Here is a 24,192-nt window from a genome sequence, read left to right as displayed (position 1 = left end):
TTCAAAAACACACCCTTTATACCAGTTTGAATTAGTATAGGGACTCACTAAGCTTCTTTCTGAGTCGTTTGTTAAGTGTCTCTAGAGAGAATACAGCACAATAAGTGTATTCCGACTTTCCTCCTGAAGTACCCTCTTCTGTTCTTGGTACTTAATTGTGTTTTGCAATGTATAAATGTGTGTTTTTACTCCATGAATTTACCACTGAAATCACTACTAACAATTATTTACTGACTGTTCAAATTTTGGGAGGAAAAAGAAAAGTGTGAAAAGATGAGAACTTAGAATAGCTGACCTAATAACGGGTATACTGGTATTTAGGTATTTATACATGCATGTGTTTCTGAGAGAGAGAGAGAGAGAGAGAGAGAGAGAGAGAGAGAGAGAGAGAGAAACTCTCTCTCACTGACAGGGGGAGTTTCCACCATTGTCATTTCCAAGTCTCATCAGGACTGCCTGGATCCTCTTCCTCCGTGGCCTGGCAAGATGGCATTGCCAGGGGCAAGTGGTCAAAGAGCAGGCAACTAAGTTCATGACGGAGGCAGCCCCTGCTCATCTCACTCGGGAACCCACATGGAGACTGAGATGCCAGTAGGCTACGTCTGAGCAGGTGGTCTAGGTCCTCTCTGTGCATGGTCCTTGGCTGGTGCATCAGTTTCCGCAGGACTTCTGAGTTCAGATGTTTAGCTTTGTTGGTCTCCTTTTGGGGCTCCTGTCTGGATTGCATCTGTCACTTGGATACTAATACTGGGTGGTTACGAAGGAAAAAAATAGTTCTATCAGACAGTTGCAAACACCTGCAAGTTGGCTGAACCTCAGATGACCCAGGCTGGGCATAGCAGAGCTTTGCTTGTTCACTTTCCTAGAATTAGTGATTTCCCGTTTCCTCTGCCATAGCAGACAAATAGGCTGAGGATCCCAGCATCAGCTTATTGTAAACTTAGACACATCCCACGGAAAACATCACTGGCCAATGTCAAATGGCCCAATAGTAAATTAGGAACACTTCAGAAGAAGTGGTGTGTGTGTGTGTGTGATATACATTTGTATTTGCTGGATGTGGATGATGATATAATCATCTGTGCTTCTGTTTTCAGTATTTGCTGAAACCTATTCTGAATTTGTATTGCACTCTGTAACTGAGGGGAGTCAACTTTCCCTAGATGCCACTAAAAATGACAAACTTCCTTTGGCTCTTTGGGGCCACTGGCTACCACCCATGTCTATGGAATTATAAAATGCAAAGTGTAAGGTTTTCAATGTGGCTGTGGTTGCAGTCTCCACAGTTCTGTGGAACAAAGGCCCCAGGCTCCAGCCCTGTGGATGTACACTAGGAAAGGGATAGAATTTATAAACATGGTGCCTTTGTAAAAAGCTAAGTTCAAAGCTACCCTTAAACTCAGTTCTCAAGTCTCAATCACAAGGAACATGATACAGGTCCATAGATTTGGAAGCTAGTGGAGCAATAAACACTAAGCTAAAATAGCTGTGTTCTAAACATAATTATGCTGAGCACTTACCAAATGTGGGCTCATGAAAAGTATGTAGAAAATACTTGATGTGCGTTTAAATGCTGCTGTAGTCATTGGCCATTAAGTTGCTTTTTATTCCGAGATCCAGTTTCTCCATCTATGCAATGTAAGATTTAATTCATAGGTTAATACATATAATTATTGCATTGTATATTGTAGTACTATTAATACATATGTTATAATGGATATAGCAGCTTGTGAAAATGTATAGCATGGCCTTTGGGATTCATGTACTTGGACAGAATCCTGCCTTCACCTTTTACTCAGTCTGAATGTGCACTTCCATATCTAAATTATTTTTTTAGGTTATTATAAAAGTTACCACAAACTAGATACCTCAAAATGATAGTAAATTATTGTATAAATTTGGAGGCCAGAAGTCTGAAAAGTTAAGGATTCATCAGGGTTTGTGATCTCTGGGACTCTGAGAAATAATCTAGTCTGTCCCTTCTTGCTCCTAGTCATGATGTCAATCCTCCACTTCCTTATTTTGTGGCAATAACTTTTAATCCCTGCCTCCACTTTTCCATGGCAATGTTTACCATATCTCCTGTATGTCCAAAGCACCCTAGTCAATTCCTTTGTGTTCCTATTGTTGTATGTTCTCTACTTGTATGGAAACACCAGTCATGTTGAATTTACAGCTACCTAACACAATCTGACCTCATCTAGTTTCATCTATAAAGATCCTTTATCCCAGAAGGCCACATCCACAGGCACTAAAATTGTGGCTGCCACATATCTTTCCAGAGTTCATAGTTCAAACCATAATAACCCACTGGCCTCATAACCCAGCAATAATATGTAATTTGGTCCAATTTTTTGAAATTTCATAATATGGGTGAGCCTTTCTCTGATAACATGAGCATGATACCCATTTCCTCAGATCTTTCCAGAGGCATTCATATCATCTACACTTCTATGAAAGCAGTAGAGTTCCTAAGGCCAATATCCTCACCTTCAAAGTAAGGATGATTATGTCCATATTTATGGGTTATTATAAGGATTAGATTCAGTGTTATGCTCATCCTAGGAGATGACATCTTGCAAATGCTTAATGAGCTCTGGCATTTGTTTAGGCATCATACTGAAGCACAGGCAGTGAGAGGTCTTGGCGGTTGAAAAATCGTCATACATCAGCAAGTTTTTAGGTGTAATTTGAAGCACATCAAATTCCATTCTTATAGCTTAAACTAACAAATGCAAAGAGGTTCTGTATTAGCCATGAGAGATATGTTCCAAGGACTGAAATCATGTAGGAATATCTGAATTATTTGCAGGTTATTTCAGTGATGCTTATGCTTTACAGGTTCTAATCAAGCAAAATAAGAGTAGCTTGAATATAAACACTGTGATGCTGTGGCAACCAACTTTATAACTGAGGCAGCTAGCTGACTAGCGGGAGAGTAATGTACACAGTGTGGATACAGTGCAGAAGAAAATGATACATGTTCCTGGTGGGGAATAGTGAATGGTTCAATAGTCCATGCTACTAAGATAGTGTATAATTTAAAGCACAAATTATTCTGGAAAGTGAAGCTTCACTTAACTAACAATTTTGAGTATCCCATTTTTAAAATCTTATTTATTTTTTATTAATTACAGTATATTCACTTTGTATCCCAGTTCTAGCCCCCTCCATTTCCCCTCCCAATCCCACCTTTCCTTCCTTATCTCCTCCCATGCCCTTCTCCAAGTCCACAGTTAGGGGAGGTCCTCTTCCCCTTCCATCTGACCCTAGGTTATCAGGGCTCATCAGGACTGGCTACATTGTCCTCCTCTGTGGCCTATTAAGGCTGCTTCCCCGTCAGGGGGAGGTGGTCAAAGAGCCAGCCACTGAGTTCATGTCAGAGACAGTCCCTGTTCCCCTTACTAGGATACCCACTTGGAGACTGAGCTGCCATGGACTACATATGTGTAGGGGTTTTAGTTGATCTCCATGCGTGGTCCTTGGTTGAAGTGTCATCTCAAAAAATACCCCTGTGCCAGATTTTTTGGTTTTGTTGGTCTCCTTGTGGAGCTCCTGTACCCTCCAGGTCTTTCTATTTCGCCCTTCTTTCATAAGATTCCCTTCACTCTGCCCAAAGTTTGGTTATGAGCCTCAGCATCTGCTTTGGTACACTGCTGGGTAGAGTCTTTCAGAGACCTTCTGTGGTAGGCTCCTGTCCTGTTTCTTGTTTTCTCCCTCTTTTCATGTCCATCTTGTTTGTCTTTCTGAGTGAGGATTGATCATCTTACCCAGGTTCCTCCTTCTTGCTTAGCTTCTTTAGGTGTAGAGATTTTAGTCTGCTTATTCTATATTATATCATGAGTGTCTTCTTAAAAGGTGTTGCAAGAGAACTATTCCAACTAAAATAACTAGTAAATTTTTCAATAAATATTTTATTACCATTTAAAAAAACACAAAAATCTAATTTTTTATATTGGCAACAAAAACACTGAATGCATAAAACATGATATATATATATTCTGTTATTTAATTATTGATAAAAACTCTCAATAAATTTAAACATACATATATTAGGATGCCAATTGTCTTCAGTACTCTCCACTTGGGGTCATAATGCCTTCATCTACAGCATTTTGAAACTTTGATTCAGATAGAAGAAATAGGCAACACAAATCACTTTAAATTTATCTTAGGCACATGTACATAGGTTTGGTCAAGACATTCTCCTCAAAAGACAGAAGTGTAAGTGAAAGTCCAGTCTCAACATACTTTCTGTAGGGAGCGCTGCAGATGGAGCAAATCAGTTGAGGAGAACACTTGAAAACTGAACTGTTTCCCACAGTGTCCTCAAGGCAGGGGTGTGAGCAAAAAACCAGAAGCTGAAATAAATATCAGGATTGTAAGAGAGTGGGAACCAAAGCATTTTGAAGTGAGATATGTATGCTTTAAAAGGCTTACCAAAAGAACCAGTTAGAAGTATGGTGGGTAAGATATGGCTGAGAATATTAAAAGACTGCTGTCTTAATATAGGAAAATTGCCATGCCTAAGGCAGGGTGGATGAAAGAAATGGAAGGCCCTTAAAGGTCTATGAAAAGGACTATGAGGCATCCAAGAACATTTTCATCCTTTCAACAAAATTTCTTGAATGTCTTTGATGTGCTAGCTAACTAGTACAGCTTATGCATGTAAGAAGTTCTCTGTAGATGACTGTTGAATAAATATGAATAAGGAAATAAGGTAATGTTCATCTGACTCAGGACAAACTTTCCAAACACTGATTTAAATAATGAATGACTTCTCATCCTACTTTTAGGTAGAACTATGTTATAAAGGGGGGATACAAAGTAAATAAAGTATAATTAAAAACAAAATAAAATAAAAATTAAAAAAAATGAAGTATGTTAAGACTCAGCCAGATATGAATTCAAATCCTGACTGTGTTAATGTGTGTTGCAATGGAGTTGTTGGTTTCACTCTATTGGTGTTCAGTGTTTGGGTAGGTTGCACCTATCAATTAATTTAGAAATAATTATTGGCACAGACATGTCATTTTTCTTTTGAGCTCCCCTCCCCTCATACCTTTGTGCTAGTTAAATTACTTGACAACATTGACTAAGACAATGTTTTGAGTGAGTTGGTGATAATTTTTTTAGAAATGATTAGCAGTGGAGTTGGTAATCTAAGTGAAGATCTACCCTCACCCTTGTGGGTGGGAATCAGCCAATCCCAGGAGGGAACACATAAACAATAAATCAGCAGGAGTAAGTTCCTTCTTTAAGACCCTTCTTCATTCCCCAGCCTTGGGGAGCTCAGTTCATTTGTCCATGAAATTCTGGAGTTTATACTAGTGAGACCCTGGTTCTTAGGCTTGGACTATGAATCAAATGATAGCAGCATCCTTGATCCTCCTGTTGGTGTGTATTATGTGAGTGGCTTCTTGGATCTTATAACCATATAAGCTAAGTCTCATAGTAAATCTCATTAAAAATATACATATATATTTTTTAATATTAAAATATACATACATATATATATATGCATTTCTCTGTATCCTATTTCATATTTCCCTGGGGAACTCTGACAGTTTTGGATACTTCCCCTCTTTTTATTGACATCTGTGTCTCTGGAAACTTACTTCTCTTATAATTATTTTCATTAAGTTGTTACGAGTGAGTCCACTGACTACTTCTGATATATTCACTTAGCCTAGTCTTCTGCTCATATCTAATCCTAAAATGCATAGCCTGACAGTTAGCATCATCACCAGCAGACTCTATGCTTCAGCACATGGAAACAATCATGGTAAGTGAACTTGCTCTACTAATGGGTCTCAGAATTCCAGAAAAAAAAAAAAAGAAAAAAAAAAACTTTCGGGACACTTAAGGTCAAACAGGTTGTTTGACCAATTTGATTGTCAAGGATGTATCCCAAAAGCCAACATTTCATGCAGCAGTGGGATTAGGTAAAAGAGTAACTCTGGTGGGTTGTAGAGAAGACAATGTCCTAGCAAGCAATAAGCTATTTAAACAATGAACAATTTACAAGGAGGAAATTAGTTCTGCTGATGAACTGGGTGAATAATAGAGACATTTTAGAAGCACAGGCCAGACTATGACCTGAGGTCTAATATCAGCAGGCATGACTCAGACTAGAACCTGCTTCTAATGTTGCACTCTTCCTGTTCTTCCTACAGAGACTTTGGTAATCAGTCTTCCCATGGCACTTAAAGCTGTTTTATGGTGAAGACAATAGAGCTATGTGTAGTGTGTTTTAGCTATATGCCTTCCTGTTCACCAGGTTATCAAGTCTAGGTCTTGGGTCTGCCTTAGACTTATATCTGCCAAGTAGTCTAATATTGTCTTTTAAATCATCATCATCACCACCAGCACCTTCTTCTCCTCCTCCTCTTCTTCCTTCTTCTCTCTATGTACATATTGTGATGTGAGTATGTGCATGTGTGTACATTTGTGTGTGTGTGTGTGAGTGTGTGTGTTTGTGTGTGTGTGTTTGTGTAGGCCAGATGCCAATATTGCGTATCTTTCCCAATTGCTTTCCACTTTATTTTTTTTTATTCTTTATTAGTTACACTTTATTCACTTTATTACTGTCCCCCCCCGTGAGATGATACAAGCCCTCTGTCCCAATCCTTCCTTTTCTCTACCCTCTGCATGCATGCCCCCCCACAAGTCCACTGATAAGGGAGGTCTTCTTTTCCTTCCTTCTGATCCTAGTCAATTAGGTCTTTTCAGAAGTGGCTGCATTGTCTTCTTCTGTGGCCTGGTAATGCTGCTTCCCCTTCAGGGGGAGGTAATTAAAGAGCAGACCAATCAGTTCATGTCAGAGACAGTCCCTGTTCCTATAACAATGGAACCCATTTGGACACTGAACTGCCATGGGCTACATCTGTGCAGGGGTCTTAGCGCACAGTATATACTCACTCATATAGACATATAATATAGGATAAACCTACTAAAATATGTACACCTAAAGAAAATAATGAAGAGGGAGGACTCTTGCTAAAATGCTCAATTCTATCCAGAAATGCAAAGAGGATGGACATCAGAAGGAGCAAGTCAGGACCCTGAAACAGAGGACCTCTGAAAGTCTCTGCCCTGCAGACTATCAATGCAGATGCTGAGACTTATGGGCAACCTTTGGGCAGAATGCAGGCAATCTTAGGAAAGAAGTAGGAAACAGTAAGATCTGGAGAGGACAGGAACTCTAAAAGGAGAGCAACAGAACCAAAAAATCTGAGCACAGGGTTCTTTCCTGAGACTGATACTCCAACCAAGGACTATGCATGGAGATAACCTAAGACCCCTCCACTTTAGTTTTTAAGTAGATATTCTCTTTGAACCTTGAACTTACCAATTTAGTGAGGCTTATTGCCAACGAGTTTCAAGGTTCTGCTTATGGCTACCTCCCCAATGCTGGGATTTCAAACGCTCACTGCTGCACCTAGCTCTTGAGTGGTAAACATATTACCAACAGAACCATTCACTATGCTCCCCAAACATGACCTGTTGAGGTGAGTAATAGAAATTAAATAGCCAATACTACTATAAAATGAAACATCACAACATTTTACAATAATAATACTAGTTTAGTGCATGGCTTAATAAATATCAGTCAGAAGAAGCAATGTAAACCAGTCATTTAGAGCCTAGGAAAACATTCATCAGAATGACTAGGAATGAAAAAAACTTGGTATTAGTCATCAGGAATATGTCACAGTAACTTCTCTTGGGGCTCAAATCACATTCAAAGCCTTGTTTGTGCTTCTGATACAACCTGATCCTGAAGTGAACATCCTGGCAATTTAGTGCATTCTTTTAAGAGAACGCTTCCTGTTCATTCCTGAGGTGGCTTTAGATAATCTGTCTAACTCCTGTTCCATGGAGTTAGGAGAGAGGACTTATAAGTGAGCCTTCTAGCTAAGAGGTGTTTAGTAGGATATTATAAATTATTAACTAAATTAGAAATGCCTGTGGTCAGGTAATCACTGCTAAGGACCAACTGTAGGGAAAATGGTAAAGTTGAAGAGAAAACCAAGTTTACCAGAGTTGGGGTTCTTTTCCTATGGAAGAAACTAAAGAAATGTACCACAATTTCTATACTCATTCCTCAGTTGAGGGACATCTAGGTTGTTTTCAGATTCTGGCTATTACAAACAGAGCTGCTGTTGAGCAAATGCCCTTGTATAGTTGAGCATATTTTGAATATATGCCTAGGAGTGGTATAGCTGGATCTTGAGGAAGCGCTATTCCTAATTTTCTGAGAAAGCATGGGATTGATTTCCAAAGTGGGTGTACAAGTTTGTACTCCCATCAGCAATGGAGGAGGGTTCCCCTTTCTCCACATCCTCTCCAGCATGTGTTATCACTTGGGTTTTTGATATTAGCCATTCTGATGGGTGTAAGGTGTAATCTCAGGGTCATTTTGATTTGTATCTCCCTGATGACTAAAGATGCTGAACATTTTCTTTAAATGTTTCTCTGCCATTCGATATTCCTCTATTGAGAAATCTCCGTTTAGCTTTGTACCCCATTTTTTAGTTAGATTACTTGGTTTGTTGCTGTTTAATAGAAATTGTGGTATATTTACACAATGGACTACTAATCACCAGTTTAAAACAAGGGAATCATGAAATTTGCAGGCAAATTGTAGGAACTAGAAAAGATCATCTTGAGTGAGGTAATCCAGAAACAGAAACACACACATGGTATATACTCTATCATAAGTAGTTATTAGATATATAATATAATATAAACATTCTAATATCTATACTGCTAAAGAACAAGGACGACCTTAGGGAAGATGCCTAATCCTCATTCAGAAGGGCAGATGCAATAGACATCAGAAGCAGAAGACAGGGACCAGACAGGAGACTACCACAGAGAGCCTCTGAAAGGGCTACTGATCAAGATATCAAAGCAGAGGCTGAGATCATAGCCAAACTTTGGGCAGAATGCATCAAGTTTTAGGTAAGAAGGGGAGATAGAAAGACCTGGAGGGGTCAGGAACTCCAAAAGGAGACCAACGGAACCAAACCAAACCAAACCAAACCAAACAAACAACCAAACAAACAAACAAAAAAAACCTGGGCCCTGGGATCCCTGAAGAGAATGATACCACAACCAAGGACCATGCATGGAGAGGACCTAAAAACCCATGCTCAGATGTAGCCCACACACTCAGTCTCCAAGTGGAATCCCTGGTAAGAGGAGCAGGGGCTGTCTATAGCATGAACTCAGTGGCTGTCTCTCTGAACACCTCCCCCTGGGGTGTGCAGCCTTGCCAGGCCACATAGGAAGACAACACAGCCAGTCCTGATGAGATCTGATAGGCTAAAGTAAGATAGAAGGGAAGGAGGCCCTCCCTTATTAGTGGACTAGGGGACAGGCATAGGGGGAGAAGAGGGAAGTTGGGTGGGTTTGGAGGAGATGAGGGAGGGAGCCACAGCCAGGATGCAAATTGAATAAGTTTTAATAAATAATAATAATAATCAAAAGAAAAAGGAAACTAAAGAAAGTTAGTCTCTGTCCTTGAATCCCAGGTAAAGATTGTTCTCCGTTGGTTTACTACACATTCTAAACTATTTTTCTTCATTTCCAAATCTCCTCTGTCTGTTGTTAGGTTTTGTCAACTTGACACAAGCTAGAGTTGCCAGGGAAAGGAGAACCTCAACTGAAGGATTGCCACCAGCAGATGGGAATGTCGGCTTATCTGTGGACCATTTTCTTGTTTAACTATTCATGCCAGAGGACTCCGCCTGCTGTGGTCTGCGCCACCTATGGATAGTACAAAAAGCAGATCAAGAAAGTTATGGCGGCGAGGAAGTAAGTGGCATTCTTCTATGCTCTCTGCCTCGTTTCATCCCTTGAGTGTCTGACTATGTTTCCTCTCCTAAAGGGCTGTAACTTGTAAGCCTATTAAGCTCTTTTCTTCCTAAACTGCTTTTTGTTCAGCAGAGAAGCAAACTAAAACATCCCTCAAATTCCAGGTCAAACTCGTCTTTTAGAACTTTTGCCTTTGGTGCTTAGTCTTTTTGTAAAAGCATCTATTAATTGCCCAATGTTCACATTTTTCTACATAGGGTTTACTAAAACTTCCAGAGAAGTCTGTATGTGCAGCATGGATAGCAATCAAGGTATTCTATGGCTTTTTTTTTTTAAGGAGACTATTTCTTTTCACCCTAAACAGAGAGAACAATGATAGTGGCTAAAGATAATTACATAATTGTAGTCACATCTAGCTATATGTATGGAAGCTAATTAATGGGGCATGGTCAACTTAGTAGTTGATATACCAGTAGAGAGTCTTCTCCTCACAGGAATTCCTAACTGCTTATATATCCATGGGGAGAGGTGGGGCCTCCTTAGGCTCCAGAGCCCGGTTAGCCTCATCTTGTCAATTGTCCCAATCTTATGGACCAAACTTTTGAGGCTGATCTCAGCATTCTGAGTCAAGAAGGAGATGATTATGTTCAGCTCAGCAGAGAGAGCAACTCAGGAGACTATGTTTGTGGAAAAATAACTTGCCTTGAAGGCCTGAGTACAGTGATGCCCAACAGACATGCTCAGAATGAAGAGTAGACACAGTCATGAAATCTGTCTCCTCCTAAGTCAAACAACAAATTACATTTATTTTCTCAACTAAGTTCATGTCAGAGACAGTCCCTGTTTCCACTACAAGGGAACCCATTTGGAGACTGAGCTTCCATGGGGTACATTTGTGCAGGGTTCCTAGGTTATCTCCATGCATGGTCCTTGGTTGGAATATCAGTCTCAGAAAAGACCCCTGGGCCCAGATTCTTTGGTTCTGTGGGGAGCAGCCTTACCAGGCCACAGAGGAACACAATGTAGCCAGTCCTGATGAGACCTGATAGGCTGGGGTCAGAAGGAAGGGGAAGAGGTCTTCCTCAATCAGTGGACTTTGGAAAGTGAATGGGAGGAGAGGAGTGAAGGAGGGTAGGACTGGGAAGGGATGAGAGAGGGATACAAAGTGAAAAAACTGTGATTAATAAAAAAAAAAAACAAATAAATTTTAAAAATGTCTATGCCACTACAAAAAAGAAAACTTATGAGTATTGTTTATTTAGCTTATCTATTGAGTAGACAGGTTAACATAAGAGATTTGTAATCTATTAAGTCAGAGGTGTTTATAAATTTATAAACTATAGTACATAAATTAAATTTACAAGTATAAAATCAGGAAGGATCACGGAGGCCCCTTCTTTTTCAGTAAAGAGAAAATTAAAGGGATTGTAATACTGACTTTAAAGTAATCACAGTGGTTGGAACAACGCAGAGCTACAATACAATTCTTTTTTTATTAGCTGTACTAGAGGCACTGTTTAATGAAAATGACTGGTGAGTCTCATTTTTAATAATATAATGGGTGTGAAAAATCCAAATGCCTACAAGTACTTCAAGGTTATTGTATATGATTTCTCAGGTAACATATTTCTACCTTGATACGAAAGTGATATACATGTTTTTATTTTGTAATCCCTATTTATTTGTGCATTATGGTCTATTTGTTTTTTTTTAATATTTTTAATGGCTTAATAGATTAGCTTTTTATTCAAAGTTCTATTCAATATCTAGAGCCAGGGGAAAACAACCCAAATAGCGTGCTCATGTATATGTGCCTTTTGTAAGAGGTTGAATGAAAGCGGGTATCTACTTAGAACTCTGCTTCATACAGCAGGTAATAGTGTGGGTTTGCTTTGTTTGTGAAGAAATATGCTGAAATGTGACCTCACGGTGACAAAATGTTGTGCTGCAGGATGCCATGATTGTATCCCTCCGGGCAGGAGGCTGGGTAAAGAGGTGTGAGAGGCTTCAGGTTCCTGTAGCTGGGCTTTTCGCTACTCTATTGGGCTCATTTGCCTACCACCCTACACCATCCCTATTCCTTCTAACCCCCAAACACTACATAGGAGAAAGGGGAAGATAGCAGGGGGGAAGAGGGATAGATCTCTTAAGACTACTTCCTACTGTTTAGGGGCATCACGTTCCTTGGGTAAAATCCAATCCCCTGCTTCTCTCAGGGCTCTGGCATTTTTATTCCCTCTCAAGAAGCCCCAGAATTCCTAACGTGAACTATCTTCAGCTGACAGATTTATTCCCCTACCAGAGCCTGAGGCAAGTCATAGTTGGCTGCTGTGGACAGTCTAAAGCAGCCCCATATCTCACTCCTGGAGTTAAGACAAAAACATAGTCACATGACATAATCGGTGTTTTAAACAATCCAAAATTCTCACTACAGGTTTCATGTCATCCTAAGTCAGTATAGGGCTATTTGGCTTGGCTTGGGTTAGGAGCCATATTGTATGTAGAGTTAGAAAGGTTCAGTTACTTCTTACAGTGGTTTGTCTGTGGGCCCTCCATGTCTCACAGGCCACAATCGCTGCAGATCTGTGGAGATGGGATTGCGGACTGTGAGACATGGAGGGCACTGCCCCCCAACTATTTCTGGATTGCTTGCTATCAGCTTTCAGACTGATGGATGTCATGAATGACTGGAAACAATAGAATTAATATTGTAAAATTATATGAAGTGACCATCAAAACTGCTTTGAAGGACAGTTTTAAACTGGTAATTTTCATCTTATATTTGTGTTTTTTTAAATTTTTTTTCCAAAAAGCCTACAGAAATATGTTCTTATACATTTTTAATTTATCTCATATCAGGAGGCTGCATAGACTAGGTTTTATCTTAGGTTGCGCAGCAGATGGCTGGTTGTTACCTAAAGTCTTGCATTGGCTATAAATGCACAAACAGGGCATCTATAGCTCATGGCAGGTATTTTCCTTGTTTGCCTGAACATACCATTTCCATTGATTTGTGAATTTGAAGTTTTAAATGAATTTTCTAAGCAGGGGCAACATAGCTAACTGCAATTCTACTTTCATCACATTGCATTGTTAGCTAGCGTGTAGCTGGTTAATTTTAATTTCATGCTTCTGATCGAAAATTGCATGATTGAAATGAACTCATCCTAACAGGTAAATAACTTTGAGCAAGATAGTAAACAGGCATCTTCACCTTGTCAAAAACAACACATCTTCTCCAGGGGAATGGGTATCTGTGACAGCTAAAAATAAATCTCCTTGGCCCTTGGTACCCTGTATGTGCTATTAACTAAACCTGAAAGGAGTCCAGAAAGCAAAAGTGCTTCCCTACAAACCAGCATGGTCTAATCCACAGCAAGCTGGGATAACAAGGCGGCCACTGAGACACTTTCATGAAAGCTAAGGATGCTTTCTTCTGAATGCTCATTCCAGAGACTGCTGCTGCAAAGACCACTGTGCTGCAGCCCAAGTGGAGAGCCTGATGAATAATTTTAAAGACAAATGTTGAGAAATTTTGAAGGATACCCTTGTTATAAATCTATTCACAACTATGCTGCTCTTTCTGCCTTTTGCTCTGTATTTTAATTTCTTCTTCCACATTTGACTGTTCATTTTTGTTGCTGTTGTCATTTTTGAGTCTTCCTGCTTTCTAAACATCCAGAATTTCTTTTCATTTTAATGCAATGAGAGTTTGTCCTAAGCACTTTGGCTATTTTGTGTTTGGGATTATCTTGAATGTTTTTAGACACATATTTTGGAAATTTGTGCTGAACTGACCTTAAAAATTTTACTTTTCTCAATGTTTACCCCACTGAAAAGATCAGTAATTTATCTAGAATAAATGAGTTGAGAATGTTTGTCTATGGATTCAACTAACTTTGTGCAATTGTTCTGGTTTTCTTTTTTTTATTTTTAAATTAGCAACAATTTATTTATTTTTATTTATTTTTAATTTTTTAAAATTCTTTGTTAATTACATTTTATTCACTTTGTATCCCCCCTGTGGTTCCCTCTCTCCTTCCATCCCAATCCCTCCCTTCCTCCACCACCTGCCTGCATGCCCTTCCCCAAGTCCACTAATAGGGGGGGACTTCTTTTCCTTCCTTCTGATCCTAGTCAACTACTTCTCATCAGGAGTGGCTGCATTGTCTTCTTCTGTGGCCTGGTAATGCTGCTTCCCCCTAAGGGGGAGGTAATTAAAGAACAGGCCAATCAGTTCATGTCAGAGACAGTCCCTGTTCCTATCACAATGGAACCCACTTGAATACTGAACTGCCATGGGCTACATCTGTGCAGGGGTCTTAGGTTATCTCCATGCATAGTCCTTGGTTGGAATAGCAGTCTCAGGAAAGACCCCTGTGCTCAGATTTTTTTTTTTTTTTGGTTCTGTTGCTCTCCTTATGGAGTTCCTGTCCTCTCCAGATCTTACTATTTCCCACTTCTTTCCTAAGATTACCTGCACTCTGCCCAAAAGTTGCCCATAAGTCTCAGTATCTACATTGATAGTCTGCTCTAAAATTCAAAAAGGATAAGTTGCCTGATCAAATTAAAAAAAAAAATCTTGTTTTATGTAAGTTTTAGGCTACACAAAGAAGATGATGTAAATTTTGAAGCCAAAGTGGCATATGAGTTCAGAAACAAGGAAAGAAAGATAATATTTAGTGGATGAAAAACATAGGAGGTAACCTGGAGGAAGTCGAGATAATATGTTAACATATCGGAATTATATCTGACATTGTATTTGAGAACCCCACGAACATATTTTAAACACATTAGCAAGTATGCTCTTCACATACTGCTTGATTTACAGAACTTCCTGAATAGTGTCTCCATGTGTTACACAAGAGAAAATGGCTTTAGTGACAAAGAAGATTGAGCCCTTGATTCAGACAAAATAGGTTAAAGTGAATCTCTGCCTTGGCAGAACACAACTTGAAAACCTTCCAAGTCCACATCAGTATTGTCAGGAAGAACGGTCGTTGTGAGTGGTTTTGGCTGTCACCCTGGCAAGTCCTTTCCCTTCAGCACTGGGAGGGTGTGATAGACACAACACTGTGCAGGACGGAGGGCGGCAGACAAGCACCTGCATCAAGATGCGTGTTCCTAGACTGAAGGTCCGTGCACCCGAATAGAAGCAGAGGAACACAGAGGTGTGATCCCGCCTAGAAGCCAGGCTCCAGCTCACATAGCCGTCCTTCTTCAAGGCAGTAGTCAAGGCCACAGTGTTATGAGGCAGAGCTCACTAAGTGTTCCCAAGGTCTAAAACATTCTTCCTTCGTCTCTTGGCTTGATAAATATTTATTGAGTGGTGGTATGAGATCCGAGCATGAGAGCTACAAAGCATAGCAGCGGCTATTAGAATACTCGGAGGGCATATTTCCTTTAGGGGTTTTTGCAGAGCAGTGTAACTTAATGTTCAGAATCTTTTTATTGCATAAAATAGTGAATGTGGCTTGTATATAGAAACAGTAATGAAAAGCAAAGAGTGATGAGGCTGAATGTGAACATAGGCTTATGGTTAATCATCTGCTCTAAAGGTGAGGATGCAAAGCATTGGAAAACAGAACAGGATTATAAATCTAGGTTTTAAGATTTCAGGGTATATATTTTCCAGTTCTTTATAATAACCAAGTCTCTTGTATATGTCATGTATGTTTTCAAGTTGTATATGTATATATGGCACTGTACCTGATTATGCTCAGGAGGAAATGATGCTTTTCCACAGGTGATACCTCTAGATCTGGGTCTCCTGGGGATTCCCCAAATGAGAGCTATATAATTCATTACAGAGGATTCACAGCACTCTGAGGAGGGGGAACCATTTGTCCTGGGTTGTATAGATACTGACCACTGAAAAGCACAGAAAACTTGGCTGTGCTTGATCATACGTGTTTTGGGTAGTAGAGCTTGTTCATGTTTTATTTCAAGTGTATGTGCTTAAGGGGATATCAAAACTTAAAAACAGTCAGGTAAGCTATTAAAGTTGGAGAGAAATGGAGATTATACAGTGCCTGCTAGGTTCTGGGCTATACCCATTATCTGCTAGCACTTTCAGGTGGAGATTCAAATTTCTACCAGGTGACAGCTGGAGCACACAGTCTTGGCAGTGAGGTTCAGACTGGGGCAGAAACTGATCTTTTTGTTGCTGTCACTGAGTAGTTGTAAATGATGTTAATGCCTGACTTTTACTACTAACAAAAGACAAGAGTTAGAATTTTGGCTCAGCAAGATTTCGAGTTAAGGAAAAACAATTCTGTCTAACCCTTCCCCCATTATTGTGAAGAAAACTGGGAAGATGAGTCATTATTACAAACCATGTCCACACAGGATTCTCACCCATCAGAGGTGCAATTGCATTCACTTCTCTAGCTTGATCTATTAGGCAGCTATTGTTAAAGTAGGCATGGACTTTGACTTTTATAAACATCAGTTTTTTTTAGAGGTTTACTTTCTCTATTGAAAGCAAACAACATTAGTAGTGCTTATGTGTTTTAAATTACACCCACACAAGTCATCAATGATTGATATGTTTAAACATCTGGGTATCTGAGTTATAGTTACTAAATTCAGAATATGGAATTAAAAAATGCAATCAAGGATGCAAGCTTATAAAAGTAAATCTCTAATAAAAAAAATCAGTGAATATATTTTATAAATATAACCGTTTGTGTGGGTGAATGACTAGAACATTGGCATTTAAGTTAACTTATTAAACATGGAAGTATTCATGATCTAATTGCACTAGGAAGACAAAGTTTCTCCTCATGTATAATCTATTAGAGAGTCAAAGGCACACGGATATATTGTTCTCTGTATTTACTTCTCTCTTTTTCAAAAATTCCCATGAGCCCCCAAATTGCTATATGGAGTAGATGAATATTTAGAAAGGGATGAAATTTACTTTATTTTTGGAATTGCTATATGACACCCCTGGCAAACTTTGAATCACACCCCTTGTTACTGGAGGCACACTGAAAGGCCAAAGATTCAGGTGATTACAGTCTGATAGAGTCAAATCATTAGTTTTAATGGGCCAAGGTCAGGGTAGGGTGGCAGTTTCTACCCAGGACCCTATCCTGCCTTTTGTCAGTGCAGCATTCTGTTGGAAGCCTTAAGTCCCTGTTTTCCACATATATTCCACACAGAAAGACATTAAGGCAAAAGGATGTGGGGGCAAAATGGCCTCCTTCTATCCCCCGTTTCCTAACAGCAAAAGGCAGGGCTCATTGCATTCAGTATGCTCCCTCATTCTCATCTTGGCCTGCTGCATGTCTGCCTTTGCACAGGACACTACAATGGCTCCTAGAACTTGACTTACGAAGAAAAACACTCTGAAAAGGAAAATGAACTAGGGCTGGTGTCCGTGAATCAGTGTTGCTCTGCCCTCATTCAGAGCTGCCTGGGCTCTGATTCTTGTTTACTTCTGCTATATAACCTCCTGTTATCCTTCCTACCCAGAAAATCCTCAGGCTAGCTGGCTGTGTTGGACACACCCTTCATCTCTAACCCAGCTTTGCTGTGGACCCTGTTGCTGCAGCTCCTGTTCAGCAGCAGAGAAAAACTTAATAATCCATTGATTTTAGGCTGTGTACTGATTTCGAAAAGGCTATGCCACTTCCTTTAGGTCCTAAGAATATGAATAAGTGATTACATTTAATGCAACGCAAGCTTGCTTGTACATGTTTATAAATGAACCATTATGATACAAATTGCCTTGAAAACATCATGGCGCCAGGTCTGATGTTGGTATCTTTGTGGAGGCTGTCCTCAATTACGTGTATAGACTACAGCGTGAACAGAGGTCATTTCTGCTCACCAATTCTGCCAGATGACTGTTAGGCAGGAGAGCTACTTCTAAAGGCAGTCTGATTTAAGAAAAGGACATCCTGTTAGGGAGTCATCTCTGAGGTGAGAACTATTTGCATTACCTTATTTATTTATTCATAGATTTTTCAAAGAGTGTGATAGAAAATTTCCTTCTCAGGAATGCATGAATTTAGCTTTATTAGTTGTTATCTGCACCTTGATTTTTTTGTTGGAATAACTCAGTCTTGATTTCTTGATCTCAGGAAACAGGTTTTATAGTTAATCTGCCAAAGGCAATTAACTGCCTTTGGGGCTTTTGGAGGCTTCCATTGAAGGTCAGAACACCAATTCTCCTCACAGCATCTCTCTTCAGATACCATCTCTACCTCCAGTGATGGAATTGTATTTATAGCCCTTTATAAATTATGATGTTTTGTTAACATTTATATGGATAAGGAAGTCATTGTGCAAGGGAACAACACTGAAGGAAAGATAATAACAGAAACAAAGAGTTTTCTCTTAGAGTCAGAGTGGAAGAAAATGCTTAGATCAGGTGAAGATGGTGGGGGTTGTAGAGGACACAAAAAATATCATGATAGGCACAAAAAATACCATTTCAGAGATTGAGTTTGGATATGGAGGCCTCCTCAGTGACCCTAAGAGAAGGAGCGAGGTCAGATGATTTTGTATATACCACCTATGAACAGAGGAAGAGCCCTGTGGCCCCCAAAAAAGAATCAGCCAACACACTGGCTGAAACTCAGACAGAAAACAAGTAGGGTTACAATGCAGCTTCTAAACAGCCTTGAATGGATTGTAGAGTCAGTCATAGCTATGACATAGGTATCCCAGAAGACTCAGAAAGAAGTGACCCTTAAAGGTGGAGACAAAACGGTCAGAATCAAACACATCCCTGCAGCGGGAAAACACTGAGGGCTATAGGTGCATTGCTTACTTTTTATTATAGATATGAGAAACAGAGTACCCAAGTTTCATTCTCCTTTTTGTTGACCTGTGCTCCGGATTAGTGGCTCTTTATTTAGGAGCACTGCTATACTGTGTATGTCCGTGTGAGAGTAACTGAGGATGGAGAGAGGGGAGATGCTGTTAAAGAAAAAAAATTTCTAATTTTCTTTTTGTTCTGAAAGTTTTTGAGCAAAAGAAAGCTAGGAACCCCTTTTTTCAAAATGGCCCTAGGGCTGGTTGGATAATTTCAGTGCTTCTCTGAGCAGTGGCTGGTTTCATAAGCATGAGTAAGAGCCTCCTTTCCACTGAAGATGCCTGGAGCAACTAAATTTCTATAAGCTTCTGAGGCAAATGACAGGTATGTCTGTACCCTGAGTGCTTGGTAGACATCTCTAAGTGGAATGACAGTGACTTGAATTTCTTTAACATGCTTCAGTTCAAATGTCTGAATTATTTCCCACTTTCTCAAAGCCCAGTGTCTGAGGTCTGGAAGCTTCAGTCCCATTTTGTGTGACTCCCAAGAATTGCATAAACACTTGTCTTCACTCCACATGCTACAGGTCTATATTCATGAGCCGATGTGCTCAGCACATCTCTGATCAGAAGATACCTCGTCATCATGACCTTGTGTCATCAGTGACAGAAACCCAAAGTCAGATGAAACATCAATACAAAGGCATGCTATGTCTGTTTCATTATTACAAAGAAAGGATAATTTTAATTCTCAATGCAGTTTATAAGCAGAATATGAGGTCTGAATTTAGTGTCAGCCAAACAGTCTGCACTGAGTTCATCTGGCCTCATATTTCAGTGCCCAGAAACAGATTTCAAAATGGCTTCATGACCTCTTCCCTCCTTCCTTTCTTCTTCCTTTTGTCCTTCCTTCTCTCTCTGTCTCTTTCTCTGTCTCTCTCCCCTTACAAATAAATTAGTCTATAAGGATAGAGGCTCACCAGTAGGGTATCAAGATATGACTATTTCATGTTTCCCTTGGTTTTTCCATTTTGGCGTGGAGACACAAGTAATCTTACTGCTGAATAGATTAGATTAGAGGAATTCAGCCTGTACCTGTGTTCTGGAGAAGAAAATAGTTTTGAAGAAGAGGTGTTTTTTATTTCCCAGAAGTCCTCACGAACACTGAGTACAGGGAGCGTGGGTAGATATCTTAGGAAAAGACTGTAAGAGATGAAACTTCTGTTGAAATGGCATAAATGTTAAAGAGGCAAGCCAAGCCCTTAGAATTTTCTGAAATTATTCAGGAGAGAGGTTTGGAGGCTCACCCTAGAAGACATACAGTAGAGATTAAAATAGAAGGAATATTTGAGAAGGGTTTTAAAGGCATCTTTCCAGTAGCTACACCCATTAAACTGTACTTCCTATTATCTTTTTGTTTGGGTATCCTTAGGTATGAAAGTGAAAGGATGCCTAAGAATGAAGGCCTCCTCCTAATCACATAGCTTGTCGGTGACAATCTCTGCCTTGACTGTCATGAGCACAATTATTTTCAACTCCAAGATGCTCATATTCAGCTGTTTTCTCCCGTGATCTCTCTTTTGTCCCAGTTTGAACCTTCAAACTTTCTAAACAATTGTGATTCACTCAGTCATGGTGTGATTAATTTTTTTTCTTTTTGTTTGACATTTGAATCAACTCTTCTCCCCTTAGGAGTTACAGCAATGATAGAAAATAAATGAAACCAGTGTTTATTACAACTCACTCTACATAAATCATCTTGCCCTTGGTGAATGGATAAGTGGCTATTTGTGATGCTAAAATTTGAATGTGCTCAGCACATACAGCAGCAAGTGCCAGTGAATATGGGATGGAAGTAATGTTTCATGAAAGGTTGTTCAAAACAAATTTTAAATCCCCTTCCCCAGTTGCTCCAAATATTGTAGACTTAGAACTTATGCAGGAGTTGGGAAGGACAGCTTTGAAAGGATGACTGTGAATGTGTCATCCATCAGAAGAAAGTTTGGGGTGTTGTTAGAAAGAATGAAAATCCCAACCATTCTATTTTACCAGTGAAGACTTAGGAGCCAGTTGCTGGGGTGAAAACCTGTTAGTTCAGAGAGGCAGAGAAAGCCACCCAGCTGACCTTCCTACTCAGCAAATATCCCAAAAGGAAAAGGCCAAAAGCCCAAAGCCTAAAAGCTTGCTAGCTCAGCTGACCAGCCAGGGGGAAAAGGCCTGCTAGCTTACTCAACAAGCCCAGGAGAAAAACTCCAACAGCTAAAAACCTCAAGAGCTAGAGAGCTAAAGTGCTCTTCTCCTTCTCCTTCTCCTTCTCCTTCTCCTTCTCCTTCTCCTTCTCCTTCTCCTTCTCCTTCCTCTTCCTCTTCCTCTTCCTCTTCCTCTTCCTCTTCCTCTTCTTCTTCTTCTTCTTCTTCTTCTTCTTCTTCATTTTTTTCTGTGCCTTTCTTAAATTAAATTTTTATTGATTTTTATATTAATTACAGTTTATTTACTTTGTATCCCAGCTGCAGCCCTCTCCATCATTCCCTCCTAATCCCACTCTCCCTCATCTCCTCCCTGCCCCTTTCTAAGTCCACTGATAGGGGATGTCCTCCTCCCCTTCCACCTGACCTTAGCTTATCAGGTCCCTTCAGGGCAAGCTGCAATGTCCTCCTCTGTGGTCTAGTAAGGTGGTGCCTCCCTCAGGAGTGGGGAGGTCAAAGAGCCTGCCACTGAGTTCATGTCAGAGACAGTCTCTGTTCCCCTTACTAGGGAACCACTTGGATACTGAGCTACCATGGGCTGCATCTGAGCAGAGGTTCTAGGTTATATCCATGCATGGTTCTTGATTGGAGAGTCAGTCTCAGAAAAGATCCCTGTGCCCAGATATATTTTGTCCTTGTGGAGCAACTGTCCTCTCCAGACCTTACTAACTCCCCCTTCTTTCATACGATTCCCTGCACTCTGCCCAAACTTTGATTATGAGTCTCAGCATCTGCTTTGATACCCTGCTGGGTAGAGTCTTTCAGTGGCCCTCTGTTGTAGGCTCCTGTCCTGTTACTTGTTTTCTCCTACTTACAATGTCCATCCCATTGGCCTTTCTGAGTGATGATTGATCATCTTACCCCTGGTCCTCCTTCTTGTTTAGCTTCTTTAGGTGTACAGATTTTAGTATGTTTTTCCTATCTTATAAGTCTAGTATCTACTTATAAGTGACTATAAACCATGTGTGTCTTTCTGCTTCTGGGATACCTTACTCAGGATGATCTTTTCTAGGTCCCACCATATGATTTCCTTGTTTTTAATTGCTGAGTAGTATTCCATTGTGTAAATGTACCACAATTTCTGTATCCATTCCTCAAATGAGGGGCATCTGAGTTGTTTCCAGGTTCTGGCTATTATGAATAAAGCTGCTACGAACATGATTGAGCAAATGTCCTTGTTGTACACTTGAGCATATTTTGGATATATGCCTAAGAGTGGTATAGCTGGATCTTGAGGTAGCACTATTCCTAATTGTCTGAGAAAGCGCCAGATTGATTTCCAAAGTGATTGTACAAGTTTTCATTCCTAACAGCAATGGAGGAGGGTTCCCCTTTCTCCACAGCCTCTCCAGTATGTGTTGTCACTTGAGTTTTTTATCTTAACCAGTTTGATGGGTATAAGGTGAAATCGTTTTGATTTATATCTACCTGATGGTTAAGGATGTTGAGCATTTCTTTAAGTGTTTCTCTGCCATTCTATATTCTTCTACAGAGAATTCTCTGTTTAACTCCGTACCCTACTTTCTAATTGGTTGATGTGTTGCTTTTAAACTTCTATCAAGATCTTCCTCTTCATTCTGTCTTAACTACTCTTTTCTCAAAGTCCCTTTTTTTTCTGTTAATTTCTGTCAGCTGATCACTTGCTCCATGTCTTGTTCCAGGGTTAACTTTACTAAATACAGAAAGCAATAGGATTCAAGGTGTGTGTTAGGACAGAACCCCACCACAATTACGTATTTACAATAAATGGAAAATTCTTGGATTAAAGGTGTGTGTGAGGGCTGACCCACATGAAACAAAAGACAAGCTTTTACAGTTCACAACTTCAGGGTTTACAATGGGATCAAATATCCTGCCACACAGAGGGCACTGAGCAAGCTCCTCAAAATTAAGGAAACTCACGGAAGCCTGAGCCTGAGTGGAGCAATGGAGGGTAAAAATCTCTGGAGAGAATCATTTCCATTAGGAAATGGCAAGTTTCCCAGGAACCTGGGAATAGACCCATGAGCCAAATCTGAAAATTTACATGTTAAGTAGACAGAGTTTGTGGCTAACTATGGCATTCAGTCAAAGTATTTTAAGGTTTTCTCATCCCAGAATACCTTCCATTCCAATTCTTTTTCGGTTTCTGATAATTCTTCTGTAGAGGAGAAGGTCAGGGTGAGATCTCTTCTTCTGTAGCAAATAAATCTTGTTTATTACAAGTTGTTAATGAAGCTACATTAGAAAGTTAATGGTTTTATTTGCCAGTCATACTTGCATCTTAGCATTTTTAGTCCGTTTTCTGTTATAATATCTGTGACCAGTTGTTTTCAAATGTCCCTCATCTTTTTGTAAATATTATTTTTAAAGGCCTTCTTAAAATTGTTTTATTACAATTTTTCACTTTGTATCTCAGCTATAGCTCCCTCCCTCATTCCCTCCCAGTCTTTCCCTCCCTCTTCTCTTCCCACTCCCCTCTCCCAATCCACTAACAGGGGAGGTCCTCCTCCCCTTCTATCTGACCCTAGCCAATCAGCTCTCATCAGGACTGGCTGCATTTTCTTTCTCTGTGGCGTCCTCAAAGAGCCATCCACTGAGTTCATGTCAGAAACAATCCCTGTTCCCCTTACTAGGGAACCTACTTGGATACTGAGCTGTCATGGGCTACATCTGTGCAGGGGTTCTAGGTTATCTCCATGAATAATCCTTGGTTGGAGTATCAGGCTCAGAAAAGACCCCAATAGTCACAAAGACTAATCATAACTCTACTTATTCCTGTTACTAGAAAAGAATCCCAAAATACAGTGAAACTGAAATTGTTATTACAATGAAAATATATTTTCAAGTGCTAATAAAAATAAAAGTATAATTTTTTTCATTTTTGATATGAGTAAAATATTCTGATTGTGGTTTTATTATCATATTAGGTTATAACAAGGAATTACAAACCAACTATGTTAAGAAAACACAAATGTATTGTCCCACAGTGTTGGAAGTTAGGGAGTCTGGAATGAAGGTGTGGAAGATTTCGTTCCTTTCTTTCCTTTGCCTCTGCATGGCTGACTTATTTTTCCACATTGTCTCTTCACAACTAGATCTGTCTTTTTTTTCCTCAGATTTCCTGTTTTCATAAGAACACATCATATTCCTTTAGAATCCTCTCTAATGATCTCATTTTAATTCAATCATCAATAAAGACTTATTTCAAAATAATGTTACAGTATTGAAAGCTAGGATTTAAATTTTTTTGAGTCTGTACCTTTAGCCCATAGTAGTATTTAATGGAGAAAAAGCAGTGAAGTAATTAATCATATGTGCCATGGTCTTCATTTTAGAAGATTAATAAAATTATAAGCATTTTTTGGCATAAGTAGGA

Source organism: Meriones unguiculatus, chromosome 6 (assembly GCF_030254825.1).
Source record: "Meriones unguiculatus strain TT.TT164.6M chromosome 6, Bangor_MerUng_6.1, whole genome shotgun sequence".
NCBI classification, from domain to species: Eukaryota; Metazoa; Chordata; class Mammalia; order Rodentia; family Muridae; genus Meriones; species Meriones unguiculatus.
Note: the sequence above shows the minus strand (reverse complement) of the source record.